The following is a 24,514-nucleotide window of genomic DNA, read 5'->3' as shown; positions in this document are numbered from 1 at the left end:
ATCTTTTCTAACTTCCTAACTTCTTATCTTTTCAAAATTTGTTTCAACTAACTAACTAACTTTTTGTTTGTTCCTTAACTTTTTCAAAACTACCTAATTAATTCTCTTTCTCTCATTTTTCGAAAATATCTTCCCCCTTTTTCAAAATTTCTTTTTAATTTATTAATTATTTTAATTTTTAAATCTTAATTTTCGAAAATTACTAACATTTTTCAAAAACTATTTTCAAAAATCACTAACTCTTTTTCAAAAATTATTTTCGAAAATTCTCTTCTCTCTCATCTCCTTCTATTTTTTTTTTATTTATTCATCTACTAACATCTCTCCCTCGTTCAAAAAAAAAAAAAGATCTCTATTATTATTATTTTTCTGTGCCTTCTTCTTTGTCATATGAGCAGGAGCAAGGACAAGAATATTCTTGTTGAAGCAGATCCAGAACCTGAAAGGACTCTGAATTACAACTAACCAGTAAGCACCTGTTAGGAATTTTCAAACAAGAAGAGGAGATGGCAGCCGAAAATAATAATAATGCAAGGAGGATGCTTGGTGACTTTACTGCACCTAATTCCAATTTACATGGAAGAAGCATCTCCATTCCTGCCATTGGAGCAAACAAATTTGAGCTGAAACCTCAATTAGTTTTTCTGATGCAGCAGAACTGCAAGTTTCATGGACTTCCATCTGAAGATCCTTTTCAGTTCTTAACTGAATTCTTGCAGATATGTGATACTGTTAAGACTAATGGAGTAGATCCTGAAGTCTACAGGCTCATGCTTTTCCCTTTTGCTGTAAGAGACAGAGCTAGATTATGGTTGGATTCTCAACCCAAAGACAGCCTGAACTCTTGGGATAAGCTGGTCACGGCTTTCTTAGCCAAGTACTTTCCTCCTCAAAAGCGGAGCAAGCTTAGAGCTGATGTTCAAACCTTCAGACAGAAAGAAGGTGAATCCCTCTATGAAGCTTGGGAAAGATACAAACAGTTGACCAAAAAGTGTCCTTCTGACATGCTTTCAGAATGGACCATCCTGGATATATTCTATGATGGTTTTATCTGAGCTATCAAAGATGTCACTGGACACTTCTGCAGGTGGATCCATTCACCTAAAGAAAACGCCTGCAGAAGCTCAAGAACTCATTGACATGGTTGCTAATAACCAGTTCATGTACACTTCTGAAAGGAATCCTGTGAGCAATGGGACGCCTATGAAGAAGGGAGTTCTTGAAGTTGATACTCTGAATGCCATATTGGCTCAGAACAAAATATTGACTCAGCAAGTCAATATGATTTCTCAGAGTCTGCATGGAATGCAAGCTGCATCCAACAGTACTCAAGAGACATCTTCTGAAGAAGAAGCCTATGATCCTGAGAACCCTGCAATAGCAGAGGTGAATTACTTAGGTGAACCTTATGGAAACACCTATAACTCAACATGGAGAAATCATCCAAATTTCTCATGGAAGGATCAAAAGCCCCAACAAGGCTTTAATAATGGTGGAAGAAACAGGTTTAGCAATAGCAAGCCTTTTCCATCATCAACTCAGCAACAGACAGAGAACTCTGAACAAAATGCTTCTAATTTAGAAAATCTAGTCTCTGATCTATCTAAGGCCACTGTAAGTTTCATGAATGAAACAAGGTCTTCCATTAGAAATCTGGAAGCACAAGTGGGCCAGCTGAGTAAAAGGATCACTGAAATCCCTCCTAGTACTCTCCCAAGCAATACAGAAGAGAACCCAAAAGGAGAGTGCAAGGCCATTGACATAAGCGCCATGGCCGAACCTCTGAGGAGAGGAGAGGACGTGAATCCCAAGGAGGAGGACCTCCTGGGACGTCCAGTGATCAATAAGGAGCTTCCCTCTGAGGAACCAAAGGACTCTGAGGCTCATCTAGAGACCATAGAGATTCCATTGAACCTCCTTATGCTCTTCATGAGCTCTGATGAGTATTCCTCTTCTGAAGAGAATGAGGATGTCACTGAAGAGCAAACTGCCAAGTTTCTTGGTGCAATCATGAAGCTGAACGCCAAATTGTTTGGCATTGATGCTTGGGAAGTTGAACATCCCTTGTTCATCAATGAACTAAGTGATCTGGATCAACTGACATTGCCTCAGAAGAGACAGGATCCTGGAAAGTTCATAATACCCTGTACCATAGGCACCATGATCTTTAAGGCTCTGTGTGACCTTGGTTCAGGAATAAACCTCATGCCCCTCTCTGTAATAGAGAAACTGGAAATCTATGGGGTGCAAGCTGCTAAAATCTCACTAGAGATGGCAGACAGCTCAAGAAAACAGGCTTATGGACAAGTAGAAGATGTATTAGTAAAGGTTGAGGGCCTTTACATACTTACTGATTTCATAGTCCTGGATACTGGAAAGGAAGAGGATGAATCCATCATCCTAGGAAGACCTTTCCTGGCCACAGCAAGAGCTGTGATTGATGTTGACAGAGGTGAAATAGTCCTTCAATGGAATGAGAACTCCCTTGTATTCAAAACTCAAGGATCTCCCTCTGCAACCATGGAAAGGAAGCTTGAAAAGCTTCTCTCAAAGCAGAGTCAACCAGAGCCCCCACAGTCAAACTCTAAGTTTGGTGTTGGGAGGCCACAACCAAACTCTAAGTTTGGTGTTGAACTCCCATATCCAAACTCTAAGTTTGGTGTTGGAGAGTCTCAACAAAGCTCTGCACATCTGTGAGGCTCCATGAGAGCCCACTGTCAAGCTATTGACATTAAAGAAGCGCTTGTTGGGAGGCAACCCAATGTTTATTTATCTAACTATATTTTTCTTAGTTATGTGTCTTTATAGGTTCATGATCATGAGGAGTCATAAAATAAATATAAAAATTGAAAACGGAATCAAAAACAGCAGAAGAAAAATCACACCCTGGAGGAGCATCTGTCTGGTGTTCAAACGCCAGAACAGAGCATAGTTCTGGCGCTGAACACCCAGAATGGGAGCATCCTGGCGCTGAACGACCAGAACAAGCATGATTCTGGCGTTCAACGCCAGAAATGGCAGCAAAGGGGCGTTGAACGCCCAAAATGGGCACCAACCTGGCGCTGAACGCCCAGAGTTGTGTGCAAGGGCATTTTACATGCCTAAATTGGTGCAGCGATGTAAATGCCTTGACACCTCAGGATCTGTGGACCCCATAGGATCATCTCAGGATCTGTGGACCCCACAGGATCCCCACCTACCTCATCATCTCTCTTTCCATTCATGATCATCCCTTCTTTTTTTCCATTTACCACTCACATCCATACACCCACTACCTTAAAAAATTCAACATCTCTCTCCCACCCAATCCCACCCATATGGCCGAATACACACTCCCATCCATCTCCTCCATATCTTCTTCTTATTCTTCTATTCTTTCTTCTTTTGCTCGAGGGCGAGCAACATTCTAAGTTTGGTGTGGTAAAAGCATAGCTTTTTTGTTTTTTCCATAACCATTGATGGCACCTAAGGCCAGAGAAACCTCTAGAAAGAGGAAAGGGAAGACAAAAGCTTCCATCAAGGGTCTATAGCTCAGTGGTAGAACATTTGACTGCAAATCAAGAGATCCCTGAGATACCTCAGGGGATACATTTTCCTCCACACAATTATTGGAAGCAACTAAGGGTGGAACATCAAGAGCACTCCATCATCCTTCATGAAATCAGAGAAGATCTAAAAGCAATGAAGGAGGAGCAGCAAAGACAAGGAAGAGACATAGAAGAGCTCAAGGACATCACTAAGGTGGACTCATTCCTTGTTCTTACTTTCTCTGTTTTTCGTTTTCTATGTTATATGCTTATCTATGTTTGTGTCTTCATTACATGATCATTAGTAGTTAGTAACTTTGTCTTAAAGTTATAAATGTCCTATGAATCCATCACCTCTCTTAAATGAAAAATGTTTTAATTCAAAAGAACAAGAAGTACATGAGTTTCGAATTTATCCTTGAACTTAGTTTAATTATATTGATGTGGTGACAATGCTTCTTATTTTCTGAATGTATGCTTGAACAGTGCATATGTCTTTTGAAGTTGTTGTTTAAGAATGTTAAATATGTTGGCTCTTGAAAGAATGATGACTAGGAGACATGTTATTTGATAATCTGAAAAATCATAAAAATGATTCTTGAAGCAAGAAAAAGCAGCAAAGAACAAAGCTTGTAGAAAAAAAATAAAAAAATAAAAAATAGGCGAAAAAAAAAATATAGAAAGAAAAAGAAAAAGCAAGCAGAAAAAGCCAAAAGCTCTTAAAACCAAGAGGCAAGAGCAAAAAGCCAATAACCCTTAAAACCAAAAGGCAAGGGCAAATAAAAAGGATCCCAAGGCTTTGAGCATCAGTGGATAGGAGGGCCTAAAAGAATAAAATCCTGGTCTAAGCGGCTAAACCAAGCTGTCCCTAACCATGTGCTTGTGGCGTGTAGGTGTCAAGTGAAAACTTGAGACTGAGCGGTTAAAGTCAAGGTCCAAAGCAAAAAACGAGTGTGCTTAAGAACCCTGGACACCTCTAATTGGGGACTTTAGCAAAGCTGAGTCACAATCTGAAAAGGTTCACCCAATTATGCGTCTGTGGCATTTATGTATCCGGTGGTAATACTGGAAAACAAAGTGCTTAGGGCCACGGCCAAGACTCATAAAATAGCTGTGTTCAAGAATCATCATACTGAACTAAGAGAGTCAATAACACTATTCGAAATCTGAAGTTCCTATAGATGCCAATCATTCTGAACCTCAATGGATAAAGTGAGATGCCAAAACTATTCAAGAGGCAAAAAGCTATAAGTCCCGCTCATATGATTGGAGCTATGTTTCATTGATAGTTTGGAATTTATAGTATATTCTATTCTTTTTATCCTATTTTGATTTTCAGTTGCTTGGGGACAAGCAACAATTTAAGTTTGGTGTTGTGATGAGCGGATAATTTATACGCTTTTTGACATTGTTTTTAGTATGTTTTTAGTAGGATCTAGTTACTTTTAGGGATGTTTTTAATAGATTTTGTGTTAAATTCACATTTCTGGACTCTACTATGAGTTTGTGTGTTTTTCTGTGATTTCAGGTATTTTCTGGCTGAAATTGAGGGACTTGAGCAGAAATCAGATTCAGAGGTTGAAAAAGGACTGCTGATGCTGTTGGATTCTGACCTCCCTGCACTCAAAGTGGATTTTCTGGAGCTACAGAACTCGAAATGGCGCGCTTCCAATTGCGTTGGAAAGTAGACATCCAGGGCTTTCCAGAAATATATAATAGTCCATACTTTGGCCAAGAATTGACGACGTAAACTGGCGTTCAACGCCAGCCTTCTGCCCAAATCTGGCGTCCAGCGCCAGAAAAGGATCCAAAACCAGAGTTGAACGCCCAAACTGGCACAGAAACTGGCGTTCAACTCCATAAATGGCCTCTGCACGTGCAACACTTAAGCTCAGCCCAAACACACACCAAGTGGGCCCCGGAAGTGGATTTATACATCAAATACTTACTCATGTAAACCCTAGTAGCTAGTTTATTATAAATAGGACCTCTTACTATTGTATTAGGCATCTTTGGATGCCTGGTTCTTAGATCAGAGGGGCTGGCCATTCGGCCATGCCTGGACCTTTCACTTATGTATTTTCAACGGTAGAGTTTCTACACTCCATAGATTAAGGTGTGGAGCTCTGCTGTTCCTCAAAGATTAATGCAAAGTACTACTGTTTTCTATTCAATTCTTCTTATTTCACTTCTAAGATATCCATTCGCACCCAAGAACGTGATGAAGGTGATGATTATGTGTGACGCTCATCATCCTTCTCCCTTATGAACGCGTGCCTGACAAACACTTCTGTTCTACATGAATTAAGCTAGAATGAGTATCTCTTAGATCTCCTAACCAGAATCTCCGTGGCGTAAGCTAGAATGATGGCGGCATTCAAGAGAATCCGGAAGGTCTAAACCTTGTCTGTGGTATTCCGAGTAGGATTCAATGATTGAATGACTGTGACGAGCTCCTAACTCGCGATTGCAGGGCGTTAGTGACAGACGCAAAAGGATAGTAAATCCTATTCCAGCATGATCAAGAACCGACAGATGAATAGCCGTGCCGTGACAGGGTGCGTGAGCATATTATTCACTGAGAGGATAAGATGAAGCCATTGACAAGGGTGATGCCTCCAGACGATTAGTCGTGCCGTGACAGGGCATTGGATCATTTTCCCGTGAGATGACCGAAAGTAGCCATTGACAGTGGTAATGTATCACATAAAGCCAGCCATGGAAAGGAGTAAGACTGATTGGATGAAGATAGCAGGAAAGCAGAGGTTCAGAGGAACGAAAAGCATCTCCATTCGCTTATCTGAAATTCCTACCAATGATTTACATAAGTACCTCTATCCCTATTCTTTTATTTATTATTCGAAAACTCCATAATTATTTTATATCCGCCTGACTGAGATTTACAAGGTGACCATAGCTTGCTTCATACCAACAATCTCCGTGGGATTCGACCCTTACTCACGTAAGATATTACTTGGACGACCCAGTGCACTTGCTGGTTAGTTGTATCGAAGTTGTGACAATTATGAATTAAGATCAGAGCACCAAGCTTTGGAGCCATTACCAGGGATTGTTCGAGCCTGGACATCACAATTTCGTGCACCAAGATGCTCTTGGGTTTTGACCGATGCTGCCCATAGATCCAGGTGCTGCCCAGTTGGGCTATAACTCCAAGGGCGCTATCCCAGTTGAACTGATACATCTGGCACTAAAGAGAGGCTTCTTGATATCATCCAATCCCTCTGGGCTAGGTGGAAGATCTAGTGCTCTCTGTATGGCACTCTCGGAGATAAGGACTTGCTGCTGACGAACATAGATAGTCTGCAGAGTAGGCGAGTAGAAGTTGGAGTAGAATTTAACTACCCATGATAGGTTGACCTCTCGTGGTTGCCTCCTCAAAAATCCCCTCTGTCTCCTCTCTATGCGGGGCTCCACAAAATTAACAAAGTGTGTTGGGACAATGAGTAGATGCTCATTATTGTAGTTTCTCTCAGCTAGGATGTGAAACATCTGCTCACAGTAACGGTTAGTGAACCGTGTGGTGTCCCAAGCGGGAAGGGCTTTCCCTACTTCATCAACTTTAATGATCCTCTTCACCCGCTTTGTAGGCGGCTTGACTCTGGTAGATGGTGGTGCTTTAGCTGGTGTTCTCTTGGTTCCTCGCCTTGCTGGTGTTTTGCCAGTGGCCTTTTCTTTTCCTTTCTTGGTACCCATGCCTAAGGAAGAAAGAAAGAGGAAGATTGTTAAATATATATAACCAAAAACCAAAGGGAGAAAATTCCAAGTGATAATGAATGCCAAAGAAAAGATAATAGCTTAAATACATGGTAGCTACAACATGTAGGTAAGACATCAATTAGGAGCAAAAAGGCAATGCATAATAATTAGATGCAAGAGGATAAAAGCATGCAAGTAATAGGCATGAGAAGCATAATTCAAGCATCAATTATTAAATGTGCCAAAATAAAAAAAACACTTGTATGATGACAATTGTGAATGATAATCCCAAATACATGTAGAGTACAAGTGTTGTGAAAAAGAGGCATTCAAGTAAAAGAGTAAAAGAAAATAGGATTCAACAAGCCATAAAAGCTTTTTCACAAACACTTGGTGTCCAAGTTAAAATAGGAAGTAGAATAATGAATCCAAGTGTATATGAGAGTCAAAATTAAAAGTCAATTGTCAAATCACTCCTCATAATATCCACAAGCTCAATTATAATAAGGTACTACCCAAAAAAAACTCCAATACCAACATAAAAATGCATGGAAAAAGAATGCCAAATAAACCACAAATAACGAAGCTAATAAAAATTGAGAAGAAAAAGAAATTATTAATATGCAATAATGAAAGAAGAATGAAAGAGTAGATGGGGGAAAGAAAAGAACCTGAGGTAGAAGATGAAAAAGGGAGGAAGAAAGTAGTAGATAGTAAGAAGGAATAAGGAAGAAAGAAGGAAAAATAAGGATTGAAAGAGAATTAGGAATGGGGGAGGGAATAATTGAAATCTGGTAGTGGACTGGTTTAACCATGCGGTGCATGCGACGCACACGCATACAGCACGCGTATGCATGGGTCACGTAAAATTTAAGCGATGCATAAACATCTGGGATGCGTACACGTGACATGGGCTGTGCCAATCGCACGAAGGCAGCCCTGTGCACGCACAACTCTCGGGTTGAAATGGATAGCGACATAGTGAAACTGATGCGCACGCATTAGTGACGCGGACGCGTGGCTAAATTTGTGCCTCTAGCACAGTTCCAGTGTGAGGTCAGCACAACTCCCTGTTCAGCATGCTAGTTACGCCGATTTCCAGGGTCACGCGTACGCGTCATGGACGCTTACGCATGGGTGGCTAACAAAGCAAGTGACGCGGACGCGTGAGGTACGCATACGCGTGGGCTTGCTTGTTGGTGCACGAAAATTACTTCACAATGTAATTCCGCACAACTAACCAGCAAGTGCACTGGGTCGTCCAAGTAATACCTTACGTGAGTAAGGGTCGATCCCACGGAGATTGTTGGCTTGAAGCAATATATGGTTATCTTGTAACTCTTAGTCAGGAAAACAATAAAATAATTCACTTATCAAATTTGATTGCAAGGAATAAAAGGGCAGAACACAAATTATACTTGTATGCAATGATGGAGAATATGTTGGAGGTTTGGAGATGCTTTGTCTTCTGAAATTCTGCTTTCCTCTGTTTTCTGATTCACGCACGCACGTCCTCCTATGGCAAGCTGTGTGTAGGTGGATCACCGTTGTCGATGGCTACCATCCATCCTTCCAGTGAAAAGGGTCCAAATGCTTTGTCACCGCACGGCTAATCATCTGCAGGTTCTCAATCGTACCGGAATAGGATTTACTATCCTTTTGCGTCTGTCACTACGCCCAACACTCGCGAGTTTGAAGTTCGTCACAGCCATCCAATCCCAAAATCCTACTCGGAATACCACAGACAAGGTTTAGACTTTCCGGATTCTCATGAATGCCGCCATCAATCTAGCTTATACCACGGAGATTCTGATTAGGGAATCTAAGAGATATTCATTAAATCTGATGTAGAACGGAAGTGATTGTCAAACACACGTTCATGGATTGAGGAAGGTGATGAGTGTCACTGATCATCACCTTCTCCATATTTAGGCGCGAATGGATATCTTAGATAGGAACACGCATGTTTGAATGGAAAACAGAAATACTTGCATTAATTCATCGAGACACAGCAGAGCTCCTCACCCCCAACAATGGAGTTTAGAGACTCATGCCGTCAAAGAGTACAAAGTTCAGATCTAAAATGTCATGAGATCCAAAATGAATCTCTAAAAGTTGTTTAAATACTAAACTAGTAGCCTAGGTTTACAGAAAATGAGTAAACTATAACAGATAGTGCAGAAATCCACTTCTGGGGCCCACTTGGTGTGTGCTGTGGCTGAGACTAAAGCTTCTCACGTGCCTAGGGCTGTTTTGGGCGTTCAACGCCAGCTTTGGATCCTTTTCTGGCGTTGAACTCCAACTTGCAACTTGTTTCTGGCGCTGGACGCCAGAATTGGGCAGAGAGCTGGCGTTGAACGCCAGTTTACATCGTCTATCCTTGAGCAAAGTATGGACTATTATATATTGCTGGAAAGCCCTGGATGTCTATTTTCCAACTCAATGTGAAGCACGTCATTTGGAGTCCTATAGCTCCAGAAAATCCATTTTGAGTGCAGAGAGGTCAGAATCCAACAGCATCAGCAGTCCTTTTTCAGCCTGAATCAGATTTTTGCTCAGCTCCCTCAATTTCAGCCAGAAAATACCTGAAATTACAGAAAAACACACAAACTCATAGTAAAGTCCAGAAATGTGGATTTTGCCTAGAAACTAATGAAAATAAACTAAAAACCAACTAAAACATACTATAATCTATATGAAATTGACCCCAAAAAGCGTATAAAATATCCGCTCATCACTTGTGCGCAAAGCACGCTTCCTTCACCACTCCTGTGCAACTCTCTATTTTACTTCCATGATGTTGCGAATTCACGCATGACGCGCACGCGTTAGGGACGCTTGCACGTCGAACTGAGAGTTTATCTCATTAAGCGGCTCGCTCCCTTTTGGAGTTATAGCATCAATGCTAGACTTCGGGGGTGATGGGTGTGGCAAGGGCGGAGAATCAAGGTTGCTAGGGGTAGAGTGTGAGGATGCTAGACGTGACAAAGTCTCGGCAAGAGTTGCCATGCAATTCTCTTGCTTTCTTTGAAATTCCCTCTGCTCTTGGATGAGGGCTTGAAAGCTAGGCTCCTTATAAGGGAAATTGAGGGGAATGGAATGGTGGTGAAAGCTAGGTTGTCCCAAATTTGGTGATAGGTAGGTTGGTGGAGAGCAAATTGGTGGTGGGAAAGGTATAGGGGCTTGAGGGTATGATGGTTGTGTCTCATGTGGAGGGTATAGAGACTGAACATATGGATGGACAAAATTGTAAGGAGGACGTGTTCTACTAGGTGTGAGAGGTTGATAGACATTAAGATCATAGGGTCCTTGAAAAGGTCCTTGTCGCCAAGAATTGGTTGCTTGCGACCCTTCCCCGAATTGACCTCCCATACCTTGAGGTGAAGCAACATTGGAATTGCTACCCGCTACAACATGATAACAACTAGACTCCAAGCCAAAAGGGTGATAACTCATGATGAATAGGGAAAGATAAAATGCAATGATATCAATAAAAGCAATAGACAAATGAGTATATTTATTCTAATTATATTTACTTACCTAGGACTAGACAAACAAGAATATTAGTTGCTATCACTACTAAGATAGAGGCGCCTCCTACCAATTAGTGCCAAGTAGCAAACCAAAATCAAGTATTCATACTATTCACATATTTACAACAACCAAAATTATAGCACTCATTGCTAGCATAGTCCAAACCAACAATGAATTCCCAAATCAAATTGTTTAATCCAAAGGATATGTCACAATTCAAAACCAATTCAAAATCGGGAGTGTTTATTTCCCAGGTTGTCTCCCAAGGACACTTGAGATAAATGAGTGCACAATTCCGGTTGTAGTGATCAAAGGGTTTTCAATAAAGAGATGAACATTTAAAGCAATAAAAGAACATGCAAAATTGTAATGATTGAACTAATGATGAAATTAAAGAACCGACTATGAAATATAAACAAGTAAAGTATAAAGGAGATCAACATATATATGTACGAAGAATTGAAAACATAAAATGAGTCTTGGCATGGAGTGAGCCAAGGGTCCTTTCCTTGTTTGAACCACAACTATGACAATTACAATGGATTAGTCTCACTTGATCAACCCTCACATCGGACGGTAAGTTAAATGAGCATAAGTGTTCTTAACCCACAAATCCTAAATTGCTTGCTAATTGCCTTAGTAACAAATTAGCGTTAGTGGGAACAAGAACAATTAACAATCCAAGAATTGATACTAAATGTTGGACATTCTAACTCTAGGAACCCAATTGCTCACTTTTCTCAAGCCAAGAGCTAGAAATTTAGCCTAAAACCATGGTTGACATTTTGTCAAAAACTTGGTGGGCAAAAATATTAAACATGGAAAAAATGAGAAAAGGCTTGAAACTAAAAGCAAAAAATGATCTCAATCAACGAGAATATCACAAGAAAGCATGAAACAAATATCAAACATTAAATTTATCAAAAAGAAATTGAAATTACAAAAGAGAAGTAAAATTAAACTATAACTTGAATTAGAAGAAAGAGTAAGAACAATGTAACTATAAAGAGTAATAACAAAGAGATACTTACAATGGAAGCTAGCAAAATCCAAGATCAAAAATGGAAATGGCACTTGAATGTGAAACCCTAATATAAACCCTAATAGAGATGATGAAAACTTATAGAAAAACTAAACTAAAAGCTTCCTTCTACTACTCCTAAACTAACCTAATGATATGCTATGTTATTGTCTTCATTTCCCTTTCAATATGAGCTAAATGGCTTCAGAAATGGGCCTCCAAAGCCTCAAAATCGCGAGTCACGTGCCATTTTAATGAAAGCATGTGCAGACACCTATGCGTACGCACAGACTTGTGTGTCCGCACACTTTGCGAAAATCTCTTCCTGTGCGTACGCACAAGTAGCTGTGCACACGCACACTAGGCGATACTCTGAGTGACCGCGTGACGCGCTCGAAGTAATCCACGCGCTCTGATTGGGTGGCTGTGCATACACACGCAGGTATGTGTGTACGCACACGTCTCTGTGCTCATCTCCTTTGATTCTTCATGTTTCCTCCACTTTGCATGCTCTTCTTCCATTTTCTCCAAGCCGTTCTTACCTTATACACCTGAAATCACTCACAAACAATATCAAGAAATCGAATGGAAGGCAAATGGAATAAAATGTATTAAATTAGGCACAAAAGAGCATATTTTCATAATAAAGCGCAAATTGGGAGGATGACTTAGAAGAGAGGAAGGAAGCATGCATGAAGGAAAGGAGCATGGAAATTGGAGCTTTAAAGTTTGAGCAATGACGCGTACGCGTAAGCGCCACCCAGATCGGCGTGAAAAATCCAAAGCTAGGAGCCGACGCATTTATATGGCTGAGCCAGAACCTCATGGACGCGCACGCATGCTTGACACATGCGCGTGGATCGCAAAACCCCCAGGGACGCGTACGCGTGCTGTGCGCGTACGCGTCGATGCTCGCACGTGATTTTTAAAGAGAAAATGTGACCAGCGATTTGAGACAGTTACAAACCCTGTTTGGGGCAGAGTTCTGGCGGGAAAGACATAAGAAGATGAAGCATTGAAGGGATTGGGATCAATTCATTCATTAGACACATTTTCTAGATATTTTCATTAGTTAGTTACATTCTGTAGAGAGAGAAACTCCAAATTCTCTCTAGGATTTTACTCTCTCCATTCCTAATCTCCTTTGATTTCTTTGGTGAGATCAATTTCTCATTCACTTTTACTTTGATACAAGTTGTAGATCTACTCTTCTCCTATTCTCAATTTGTGTTCTTGTGGTTTGACTCATTTTGGATCTTAGATTTGTGACCTTGTTACTTTGATTTTGATTAATGAATTGAGGAATTTTATTTAATTTCTTGATTGTTGATGATTGTTTGAGATAGATAGCTTGAATTCAATTCCTTTTTCTCAATTTCATAATGTCTCTTATGATTGCTCACCAATTGTTTGAGGAAATGACAACCCTAGCTATGGAGTAGAATTCTCTTACTTGGCTTAGGGGTTGAGTTATTGGAGACACTTGAATAGTTAATATCAATTGTTGACTATCAATTGAGAATCGCTAATTGACTTGTAAGCCACTAAAGCTAGACTTCCCTAAGGTGAGACTAGGACTTGTGATTCAAGTTAATTACTTTTACTTGACTTTCCTCCATGATTAGGGTTAACTAAGTGAAGCAATGATGAATTATTATCACAATTAATGGAAGATATAATGATGGAACATCCAATGTTCTCCCTTAGCCAAGGCTTTTTCATCTTGATTGGTTGTAGTTCTTATTTGTTAGCTTGTATTCTTATACCAAACTCTCAAAACCACAAAAGACTTCCTAATCAATGATGTGCACTCTAAGACAAGTCCTAGGGAGAACGACTCGGGACTAGTACTCTCGGTTATAGATTTTAGAATTATTTGGTGTGAAATTTGCATGTTAGTTAGACTATACTCACGATTGGATTTATTACTAATTTCTATACCGACATAAAAATCTCATCATCAAAATGGCGCCGTTGCCGAGGATTTGCACATGAGTGCCATGTTATTGTTTAGTGTGAATATGTGTATATGTACATACTTGCATTTTGTTTGATTGTGTGTGCTAGTTAGGATTAATCTTTACTTAGTTCCACTAGTTGTCATGAGCTTCATATTCCCTTCATTGTATGACGCGTTCACTACCGAATCCGAGCTTCGCCCCATTTGATCCGGAAATCGAAAAAACTTTCCTTCACATTAGGCAAGCTTAGAGGCGGTTAGCCTTTGAGGAAGGTGAAATGGTTTTTACTAATTCACCAACCATATCCGAGGTTAATTTTGAATCGTCATTCGAAGACGGCATTATCTATTCTTCCGTTGATACTACTGATAGTTCTTCTCTTGATCTAGGTGTCGACACTATGGCTGCTCCAAGGAGAGTTACTCTTAAGGAAGCGGGTGCACCGGACTTTGTTCTTCAACCTCTTCATGTGCTTCATCCAAACTTGAATGCAAACTTTGAGCTTAAAACCGCCTTGATCCATCTTCTACCAAAGTTCCAAGGACTTCCCGCGCAAGATCCTATTAGACACCTTAAGGACATTCATGGTGTTTGCTCAACAACTAGGCAGGAAGGATCCGATGAGGTTGCTATATGGTTGTTTGCCTTCCCATTCTCTCTAGAGGGAAGAGCCAAAGAGTGGTTTTACACTTTGCCTAGTGATGTTGTTACTAATTGGGACTTGCTTAGAAGGGAGTTCCTAGATAAATTCTTTCCCGTGGAAATGACGGACAAGTTGAGAAAAGAGATCTCATGCATTGTACAAGGCAAAATGGAAACTCTATACAAGTATTGGGAGTGGTTTTGCAAGCTTCTTGACTCATGTCCCAACCACATGATTGACATTCAAGTATTGCTTAGCTATGTGTGACAAGGAATGAGACCTCAAGACAAGACTCTATTGGATGCTTCAAGCAACGGTTCTTTGTCAAAGTATAGGACGGCGGAGGAGGCATGGCAACTCATTACCGACTTGGCCGAGTCCACTCAACATGCTAGACAGAGAACCAACCATCCAAAGACCGTAAATGAAGTTTCCACTAGTAGTGAGACCGCCGCCCTTGCCAAATCCTTGGGTGAGATGACAAGCATTCTAAAGTAACTCCAACTTGGTCAACAACAACCTCAACAACAACATCAACCTCCACCACCTCCTCAACAATAAAGCCAACAATTGGTCTCCCAACGAGTGTGTGGAATTTGCTCTTGCTATTCCCACTATATAGACGAGTGTCCGAGTCTCCAAGAAGATAACACCTTGGCGGCTACCCACAATTTCTATGACCACCCGAATCAAGGATACTACCAACAAGGAGGCAATTTCAATCAAGGGGGTGGCAACTATAATCAAGGTTGGAGAGATAATTCCAACCAAGGATGGCGAGACAATTATCAACAAGGAGGTAGGGACAACAACAACGACGGAAGAAATCAAAGATGGAACAACAACAATTCACAAAACCGATACTCACAAAATCAACCATACCAACAAAGCCAAGCATACCCTCAACAAAAAGAGAAAGAAATTACCAGACATACCAACCACCACATCAAAGACAACCACCTCAACCCAATCAATCACAAGCCCCTCAAATCACATATCCTTCCACTTCTCCCAATCAAGATGATACACTTCGATCCATTCTCCAAGGCCAAAAAGAACTTCAAACTACACTTGCCGCTGGTCTTACCGGTCTTACAACTACTCTCCAAGCTCTTCTTGCCCGCATAGAACCGCCATCCACTTCCACTCCTCAGGCCTCAAATTCTAGTGTCATTCCTTCTCAACCTCTACCCAATCCCAAAGGTGGCATCAATGCCATTACCTTGAGATTCGGAACTCAATTACAGGAGAGGAGTCCAAAGGCACCTACACCAATAAGAGTTACTCAAGATGAGGAGGGAATTGAGATAGAAGAGATCGAAGAGGAAGATAAGGCACAAGTGGTGGTTGAAGATAAAGACTCTCAACCAAAAAGTGAAGTTTCTAAAGAGAAGAAGGTCTTGGAGGAAGAATGATGAAGAGAATTATTGTATAGTTTGGAATCAATCAAAACTAGAATCAATTCGTTGGTAGTATAGTCCAAACCAACAATGAATTCTCAAGATCAAATAGTAAATTCAATACAAGATATAAACTGAGATCAAGAGTAAATCAACCTCGGATCGTCTTCCCTAAGAATTGTAATGAAATGTTCAATTATTGGCTATAAGGGATTGGGGGTGGTGATTGCAAGGAGCAAGCAAGAGATGTAAATGGCAAGGAATAAAATGAAGAGGTAAAAAAGTAACTTTGCATGCAAGTAATTAATAGAGAAAGCAAGTAGAGGCAATGATAAAGGAATTTAAATGACAAAAAGGACTCTTAGCAAGAAATGGGTAATCAAGGATTCCTATCCTAGTGGTGAACCACAAATATGGTAATTGTGTGTGAATTAATCCCAATTAGTCAACCCTACATCGAGGATAAGTCAACTAGGCATAATTAATCTCAATCCCTAAGTCCTAAGTCAACACTAGTAGGTCACTTAGAGTCATAGGAAACCAAATTAATTAACAATCCTCACACAATGAAAAATGGACATCCACCATTCAAGTTCATCCAATTATCCAATTTTCCAACCAAGAGTGTAAAAAACTAAGCAAAAACCCAACCAAGCATTTTGTCAAACACTTGGTGGGCATGTAAAGAAAGCATGGTAAAATGACAAGAAATAATAAATGCTACAACTACCAAGCAAGAAAAATAAAGATAGCAACTCAATAAAACAATGAAAGAGGCATGAAACATAAAATTGCATTAAATGTAAATTAAAGTAGCAAGAGTGCAAATACATAAAACTGACAAAAATGGAGAAAATAACAAGATAAAGTAATGAAATTAAGACCATAGAACAAGGAGAGATAGAAAAAGCTAGATTAAAACAAGAATTAAAACAAGAAATTACAAAGTAATTAAACTAAAAACCCTAGGTTCTAGAGAGAAGGGGGATCTTCTCTCTCTAGAAAACTAACAAAAACATGTAAAAACCTAAACCTAAGTGCTCCCCCTTTCATTCCTCTTCAATTTGGCTTGAAATAGCTTCAGAAGTTGGATTGGGCTTTGGAGGCCCAGAAATCACCCCAGTGATTTCCAGTTAATGAGCTCACGTGCCAGGACCTGTGCGGACGCATAGATTTGCGCGTCCGCACACTTGCTGTTTTCTGACCTGTGCGTGCACATAAATTGTGTGCGTATGCACACTTAAACTTAGTCCACTATAGCAAATTATATATCATTTCGAAGCACCGGACGTTAGCTTTCCAATGCCACTGGAACCGCCTCATTTGGACTTCTGTAGCTCAAGTTATGACCAATTTAGTACAGAGAGGTTGGGGCTGACAGCTTTACAAATCCTTCATTTCTTGAATTCTCCCATTTTGCATGCTTTCCTTCCACTTCTTCAATCCATACTTGCCTTGTAAGCCTGAAATTACTCAACAAACACATCAAGACATTAAATGAAATTAAAAGTGAATAAAATTTAGCAATTATAAAGCTTAAAAAGCATGTTTTCACTTTCAAGTACAATTTAGAGAGAAATTATGAAACTATGCTATTTCAATCGATAAATGCAAGAAAAGTTGATGAAATCCACCAAGTTAGAGTAAATAAATATCATGAAATGTGGATTCATCACATCCCCACACTTAAACAATAGCATGTCCTCATGCTATACCAAAGGAAGAGAAGAAGGGGAATCAACAATTATTCAATACAAATTATCTATATGCAATGTACCTATATGTATGCAACTATTATACCTTATACTATATAACTCTCTATATGTATTTAATTTGTCCAAGTAAATCAATTTCCAAGAAAGCATCTATACACAATTAAGGGCTAAGGCAATTATAACCAAATCACATTCACAATTGAATTGAGTTATATAAAAGATTTTAACAAACTTGCAAGATAACAATGATCAAAGGTGAAAATATGGAATTGAATGATTGAACCCTCACCGGATATGTATATACACTCTAATCACTCAAGTGTTTAGGGTCAATCCACTGAATTCTCCTCTAATCATGCTTTCAAAAGTTTGTTCTTCATCTAACCAATTAACACAAATTTAATGTACATATGCAAAAATCAGGAGGTCTTTTCAAGGTTGTAATGGGACTAAGGTTAAAGGTAAGGATGTATATATAGCTAAGTGAGCTTGCATTTGAATCTTTGATTAGCCTAAATTATCACCTAACACACACACAACCTATAAACTTCTAATATCGAACTTAGCTACCCATAATCTCACTTTTACATATACACACACTCATGCATCAAATTCAATCACATATGCGTTGACGTTTATTGAATTTCTCATTGGGATAATTTTGTCCCCTTTTTTCATTATTTCTTTGTCTTTTCTTTTCTTTTTTTTCTCTTTTTTTTTCATGAACATAATATATATATACCAACACATCAATGCATATGGTTTCTATAATATTACATGAGTATGCACCCCAAATTTCCAAGATTTTTCAACAAGAATAAAACACATTTTCATCAACCCAAGTTTTCCATATCTTCCCCACACTTAAACATCACACACACTAACTTAAGCTACTCAAAGATTCAAACAAAGAATATTTCATTATTTTTCGCTTAAGGTTAATGATGTGGTAAAATAAAGAACAAAAGGGGGTATTCATAGGCTCAAAGTGGCAAATAAAGGTGAATGAAATGGTAGGCTATTTGGGTAAGTGAGATATAATGAAGTGATGGCCTCAATCCCATAATTGCATAATCATACATTAAATAATGGATATATAGAATTAAACAAACTAAAGATTGCACTCATAGAGAAGAGCACACACAAAAATAAAATAAGTGGTCAAATAGTGTAACCACACAATGAGGTTCAAAATCTCACAAGTTATATGTTCTTTAACTCAAAAACCATATTCCACAATGTATAAATCATGCAAGTTTCAATGAAAATTTTCAACTCAATTCAATTTGAATTTCAATGCCCTATATAAAGAGTAAGTTTCTTGGAAAATTTCATTAAATTGACTAACATTTATTCTATATATGTATATGGTGTGATTGGATAGAAAAAGTCAAAAATTCTAAGTTTAATTCCTAATTTCAATCAAACCAAAATAACAAGTATATAGGAAACCAAACTTAGGTGCAATCATCACATCATCCCAAATCACAATCAAGACTAAAAACCAAAAAGAACATATGTACAAGCCAAAATTAAGAGCAAAATATCCAAATATGTATAACTACTATATAATACTAAGTTATGTACAAGCAAAATTAAAAAGTGCAATAAACTAAGTAAAAAATTTCTCAAAAGGATAAAATATATACAAAGTACCAAAAAAAACATAAAAAAAAAACTACACTAAGTGTTCGAAAATGAAGATTGTCACCCATGATGTGCTTGATGAAGATGCACAACCTCCCCACACTTAAAATGCAGCACCATCCTCGGTGCTCGCGATCATGCGGAGTGGAAGGAGTCGTCACTGGGTCACCTCCACCTTCAACTGGTGGGTTAGGCGATAGAGTGGCTGCAAGAGTGATGGTGGTGCTAAAAAGGAAAGAGCTAAGTCACAAAAAAGCATATGAATGAAGTGAACAGATAATATAAATTTGAATGGAAGCACACGAGATTCAAGTTAGAAAAAGTAACTTCCAATCAAATAAAGGAATCTAAGAAAGCTAACTTGCTTGTTTATCAAAGAGAAAAAGAAGAAAGGAGCGTTATTGCTATGCACGAAGAAAAAGAAAACATGTAAAAGGTTAAAAGGAAAGTTAGTTGAAAAGGAAAGGAAAAGTCAAAAGGTCGGGGAAGAAAAGAAAACAGTTAAAAAGTTAGTGTTAGTTGAAAAGAGAAAGAAAGTTAAAAGTAAAGAAAACAGTTAAAAAGTTAGTGTTAGTTGAAAAGAGAAAGAAAGTTAAAAGTTATGTGAGTAAAAAGAAAATAGTTAGTTGAAAAAGAAAATAAAGAAAAGATAGTCAATAGTTATGTTAAGAAGAAAAAGTTAGTTGAAAAAGAAAACAAACATCAAAGTCATGTAAAGGAAAAGAAAGAGTTAGTTGAAAACAAAAGAGAAAGGAAAAAGTTCTCGGCATAGCAAAAACGTCCCTAAATTCTGAAAATTTCCAAAGTTCCAAAACAAGAAAGTTCATGTTCAACTTCTCAAAATAAAATATGACTTATGCCTAAGTGAGTAATGCAATTATAGTGGGCATATAATCAAAGAATAGTGGGCACATCCACTTAGCATAAGCCGAGAAATTTTGGTGTTGACAAAGGTAAACGAGGAAAATTCAAACACCAAATTATAACGAAGCATAAAAGTCACAAGTTGAAACAAGAGTTGAAAACTCATGATCTAAGTGACTTAATGAAAGTTAGGCATGAATAGAATGAATCAATTCAGCCACATAGATTTAAAACCTTCAATCTTGTGAGTTTATGCAAAAGGGGCTCAAAATCTCAAAAGAATTTCAAGTTTATGGTCAATTTAAAACTCAATTAAGGCATATTCAATGCTCAAGAAGAACACATAATTTAAAGGAAGCAAAGAACTTAAAGAATTGACCAAAACTCGTAAGGAAGGAAATTTCCAAACCCATTTAGCAAACAAGATTCTATTGACACAGTAATCCGTCAAATAGAATCTTGTTGCACCAAAGAAGACAATGTCATTTAATGAAATAAGGTTAGAAAAAATCCTGCAGCATTTCAATAGTAAATTGGCCTATTTCCCTAAATTCAAACACTCAATTCAGATTCTATATGAATTCATTAACAATTAAAAACACAAAAACCATATACAAGTTCATATGAATTGAGAAACTAGGCTAACAAATAGCAACAAAAAATTAATAAGCAATTCAAACCAAGCCAACCAGCAACAAGCAGCAATGAACAATTAAGCAACCCGCAGCCATGAGCAAATAATGGTCTAAGTTACAGCACCAAGACTGCAACAAGGAACAATCCAGCAGCATTTTTTTTCTTGAATTCAACAACCAATCACAAGTATTCAACATGAATTTGAACAACTAAGTATCTTGAGTCAAGTGATTGAGTTCAAATTGGAACAAAACAGCAGCAAAAACAACTTAAATTCATACATTCAGCAAAAATAAATCCTCACTGCACAAGCAACCATTAACCATATTCAGCAGTTGGTTCACCCCAAACAGCCATGAACAAAAACACAGCAGCAAGAAACAACAGTAATTGATTCAGTCAACACTCCTTTCATTGAATTCAATAACTACTCCACAAGCAAGCAACATGAATCCATACAAATGCACCTAACTGAATCCAGTGATTAGGTTCAAATTAAAACAAGAACTCAGCATCAACCAGGTAGAATAAGGCAGCAATAAATCAATATACAGCAGCATCAGACAAGTCAGATTAGCACAGGGGCAAATTGTCAGCAATAAATAAAGAGGAATTCAATGAAACATCAACATTTCCAAACAACATTATTGATCATAACAAACCTAAATCCACTATCCACGCCAGATTCTCTAACCACCTAGTTTAACTATACTAAGCTAATCTAACTAAACTACTAAAAAAACTGAAATAACAACTGTAACAGGCTAAACAGACTAAATAGAAGAGAAAGAATTGAGACCTGGAAAGCAGAAAATTGGAGCAGGGAAGGAAAGGGAGGATGGAGGTGGTGTGAAACGGACGGCTGGAGCAGAAGCGGCGGCGAAGGTGGTGCGGCAGCAACTCTGGCTACCGTGGGGTGCAGTGATACAGACATAGGGGCTCGTGGAGAGATGAGAAGAGGTTGGAGTGGCTGGAGACTGGTTCGGCGCTGAGCTAAGGAGGTTGCGACGGCCGCGCTGTAAAGGGAAGAAGAAGGAAGAGGGTCGTGGTGCCTTGTCGATGGCGCGGTGGGTTCTGGGTTAAGGCCGACGGTGATGGTTGGCAGTCAGGGAAGAGGAGGCGCAAGGGGAACGTCGCGAGGGCACTGGGCTCGGTGGAAGCTAGAAGAGGGAAAGGGGAAGAGAAAGGGACGCGGCGGTGTGGGTAATCGCCGGCGATTATGGATGAAGGGAGGGGAGTGTGGTGTCGCGGCTGAGGTGGCGCAGAGAAGGGGTCAGGGACGAGGAAAGAGAGAAGAGCGATGAGGGAGAAGAGAGGGGGAAAAGGGGATGGTGGTTCGGTGGTCGCCGATCGTCGGGAGTGGTGGCGGCTGGTGGACGTTGGTGGGTGATGGTGGTGGTGGATGTTGGAACAGAAAAGGAGAGGAGAGGGATGAACGTTGGGGAATTGGAAAAGAGAAGGGAAGGAAGAGTAGGGGTGGTGCGGACGCACCGACTGTGCGGTTGCTCCCAGCAGAAGGGGGTGAATTGGGGGTGCATACGCATATGCTGTGCGAACGCCCCAGACGGATGAGTTGTATGGAGGCGTACGCACGCAGAGAGGGCGTTGTTTTTTTTTTTCAAAATAGAAATTCACCCAACAATGCAAAATGCATATAAACAAGAAATTAATAAAAATATGCCACTATTTACATTAACTTTAAAATTAATTTAAAATTTTATCTTTCAAATTAAAATTATGGACTATTTAAAGCATTTTTAATACGCACAAACAAAAATCTACCAAAACATTTTAATCATCCAAAAAATTAATAATAATAAAAAAAATTTAAACATGCAATTCAAGTAAAAAAGGTAATTTAAACAAAATTACTAACTATTCATATATGCATTTTAAAACAAAAATTTATTAAAGCAAGCTAACAACCAAGAGACATATTTACAAGCAAAAACAAGTAACCAATCAAAAACAAACTATTCAAATATTCACACATTAACAATGGCTAACAATGTAATACCATTGCTAATTTCCGGCAATGGCGCCAAATTTAATGAAGAGAATTCTTGTATAGTTTGGAATCAATCAAAACTAGAATCAATTCGTTGGTAGTATAGTCCAAACCAACATTGAATTCTCAAGATCAAATAATAAATTAAGTACAAGATATAAACCGAGATCAAGAGTAAATCAACCCCGGATCATCTTTCCTAGGAATTGCAATGAAATGTTCAATTATTGGCTATAAGGGATTGGGGGTGGTGATCGCAAGGAGCAAGCAAGAGATAGAAATGGAAAGGAATGAAATGAAGAGGTAAAAAAGTAACTTTGCATGCAAGTAATTAATAGAGAAAGCAAGTAAAGGCAATGATAAAGGAATTTAAATGACAAAAAGGACTCTTGGCAAGAAGTGGGTAATTAAGGATTCCTATCCTAGTGGTGAACCACAAACATGGTAATTGTATGTGAATTAATCCCAATTAGTCAACCCTACATCGAGGATAAGTCAACTAGGCATAATTAATCTCAACCCTAAGTCCTAAGTCAACACTAGTGGGTCACTTAGAGTCAAGGGAAACCAAATTAATTAACAATCCTCACACAATGGGAAATGGACATCCACCACTCAAGTTCACCCAATTATCCAATTTTCCAACCAAGAGTGTGAAAAACTAAGCAAAAATCCAACCAAGCATTTTGTCAAACACTTGGTGGGCATGTAAAGAAAGAATGGTAAAATGACAAGAAATAATAAATGCTACAACTACCAAGCAAGAAAAATAAAGATAGCAACTCAATAAAGCAATGAAAGAGGCATGAAACATAAAATTGCATTAAATGTAAATTAAAGTAGCAAGAGTGCAACTACATAAAAGTGACAAAAATGGAGAAAATAACAAGATAAAGTAATGAAATTAAGACCATAGAACAAGGAGAGATAGAAGAAACTAGATTAAAACAAGAATTAAAATAAGAAATTACAAAGCAATTAAACTAAAAACCCTAGGTTCTAGAGAGAAGCGGGAGCTTCTCTATCTAGAAAACTAACAAAAACATGTAAAAACCTAAACCTAAGTGCTTCCCCCTTCATTCCTCTTCAATTTGGCTTGAAATAGCTTCAGAAATGAGTTGGATTGGGCTTTGGAGGCCCATAAATTGCCCCCAGTAATTTTCAGTTAATGAGCTCACGTGCCAGGACCTATGCGGATGCACAGATGTGTGCGTCCGCACACTTGCTGTTTTCTGACCTGTGCGTGCGCATAAATTGTGTGCGTACGCACACTTCAACTTAGTCAACTATAGAAAATTATATATCATTTCGAAGCCCCGGAAATTAGCTTTCCAATGCTACTGAAACCGCCTCATTTGGACCTCTGTAGCTCAAGTTATGACCAATTTAGTATAGAGAGGTCGGGGCTGGCAGCTTTACAAATCCTTCATTTCTTGAATTCTCCCATTTTGCATGCTTTCCTTCCACTTCTTCAATCCATACTTGCCTTGTAAGCCTAAAATTACTCAACAAACACATCAAGGAATCAAATGGAATTAAAGTGAATAAAATTTAGCAATTATAAAGCCTAAAAAGCATGTTTTCACTTTCAAGCACAATTTAGGGAGAAATTATGAAACTATGCTATTTCAATGGATAAATGCAAGAAAAGTTGATGAAATCCACCAAGTTAGAGTAAATAAATATCATAAAATGTGGATTCATCAGAGAAATTGCTCAACCAATCCCATTTCCTACACTAGCAAGGAAGGCTAAGAAGCGTATGGAACTTGACCCCAAAATGGTGGAGATGTTCAAGAAAGTGGAGGTAACTATCCCTCTCTTTGATGCTATCCATCAAG

General features: G+C 38.8%; 1 long non-coding RNA gene and 1 other non-coding gene across 2 annotated transcripts; both read right to left on the bottom strand.

Moving 5' to 3' along the window:
* Positions 1-902: 902 nt before the first annotated feature.
* LOC148553360 (small nucleolar RNA R71) lies at positions 903-1,010 on the bottom strand. The gene has a single exon (XR_015893203.1). It is a non-coding gene; the product is annotated as a small nucleolar RNA R71 (small nucleolar RNA).
* A 15,657-nt stretch (positions 1,011-16,667) lies between these two features.
* On the bottom strand, positions 16,668-22,179 carry LOC107610015 (uncharacterized). Its single transcript, XR_015892393.1, has 4 exons — positions 21,465-22,179; positions 19,230-19,390; positions 17,009-17,266; positions 16,668-16,959 (listed from the first exon to the last, which is right to left on the bottom strand). It is a non-coding gene; the product is annotated as an uncharacterized LOC107610015 (long non-coding RNA).
* Positions 22,180-24,514: the final 2,335 nt, after the last annotated feature.

This window comes from Arachis ipaensis, chromosome B7 (genome assembly GCF_059453495.1).
Source record: "Arachis ipaensis isolate K30076 ecotype BB chromosome B7, ASM5945349v1, whole genome shotgun sequence".
NCBI classification, from domain to species: domain Eukaryota; kingdom Viridiplantae; phylum Streptophyta; class Magnoliopsida; order Fabales; family Fabaceae; genus Arachis; species Arachis ipaensis.
The sequence above is the reverse complement of the archived record's forward strand: the minus strand, read 5'-3'. Positions and strand labels throughout refer to the sequence as shown.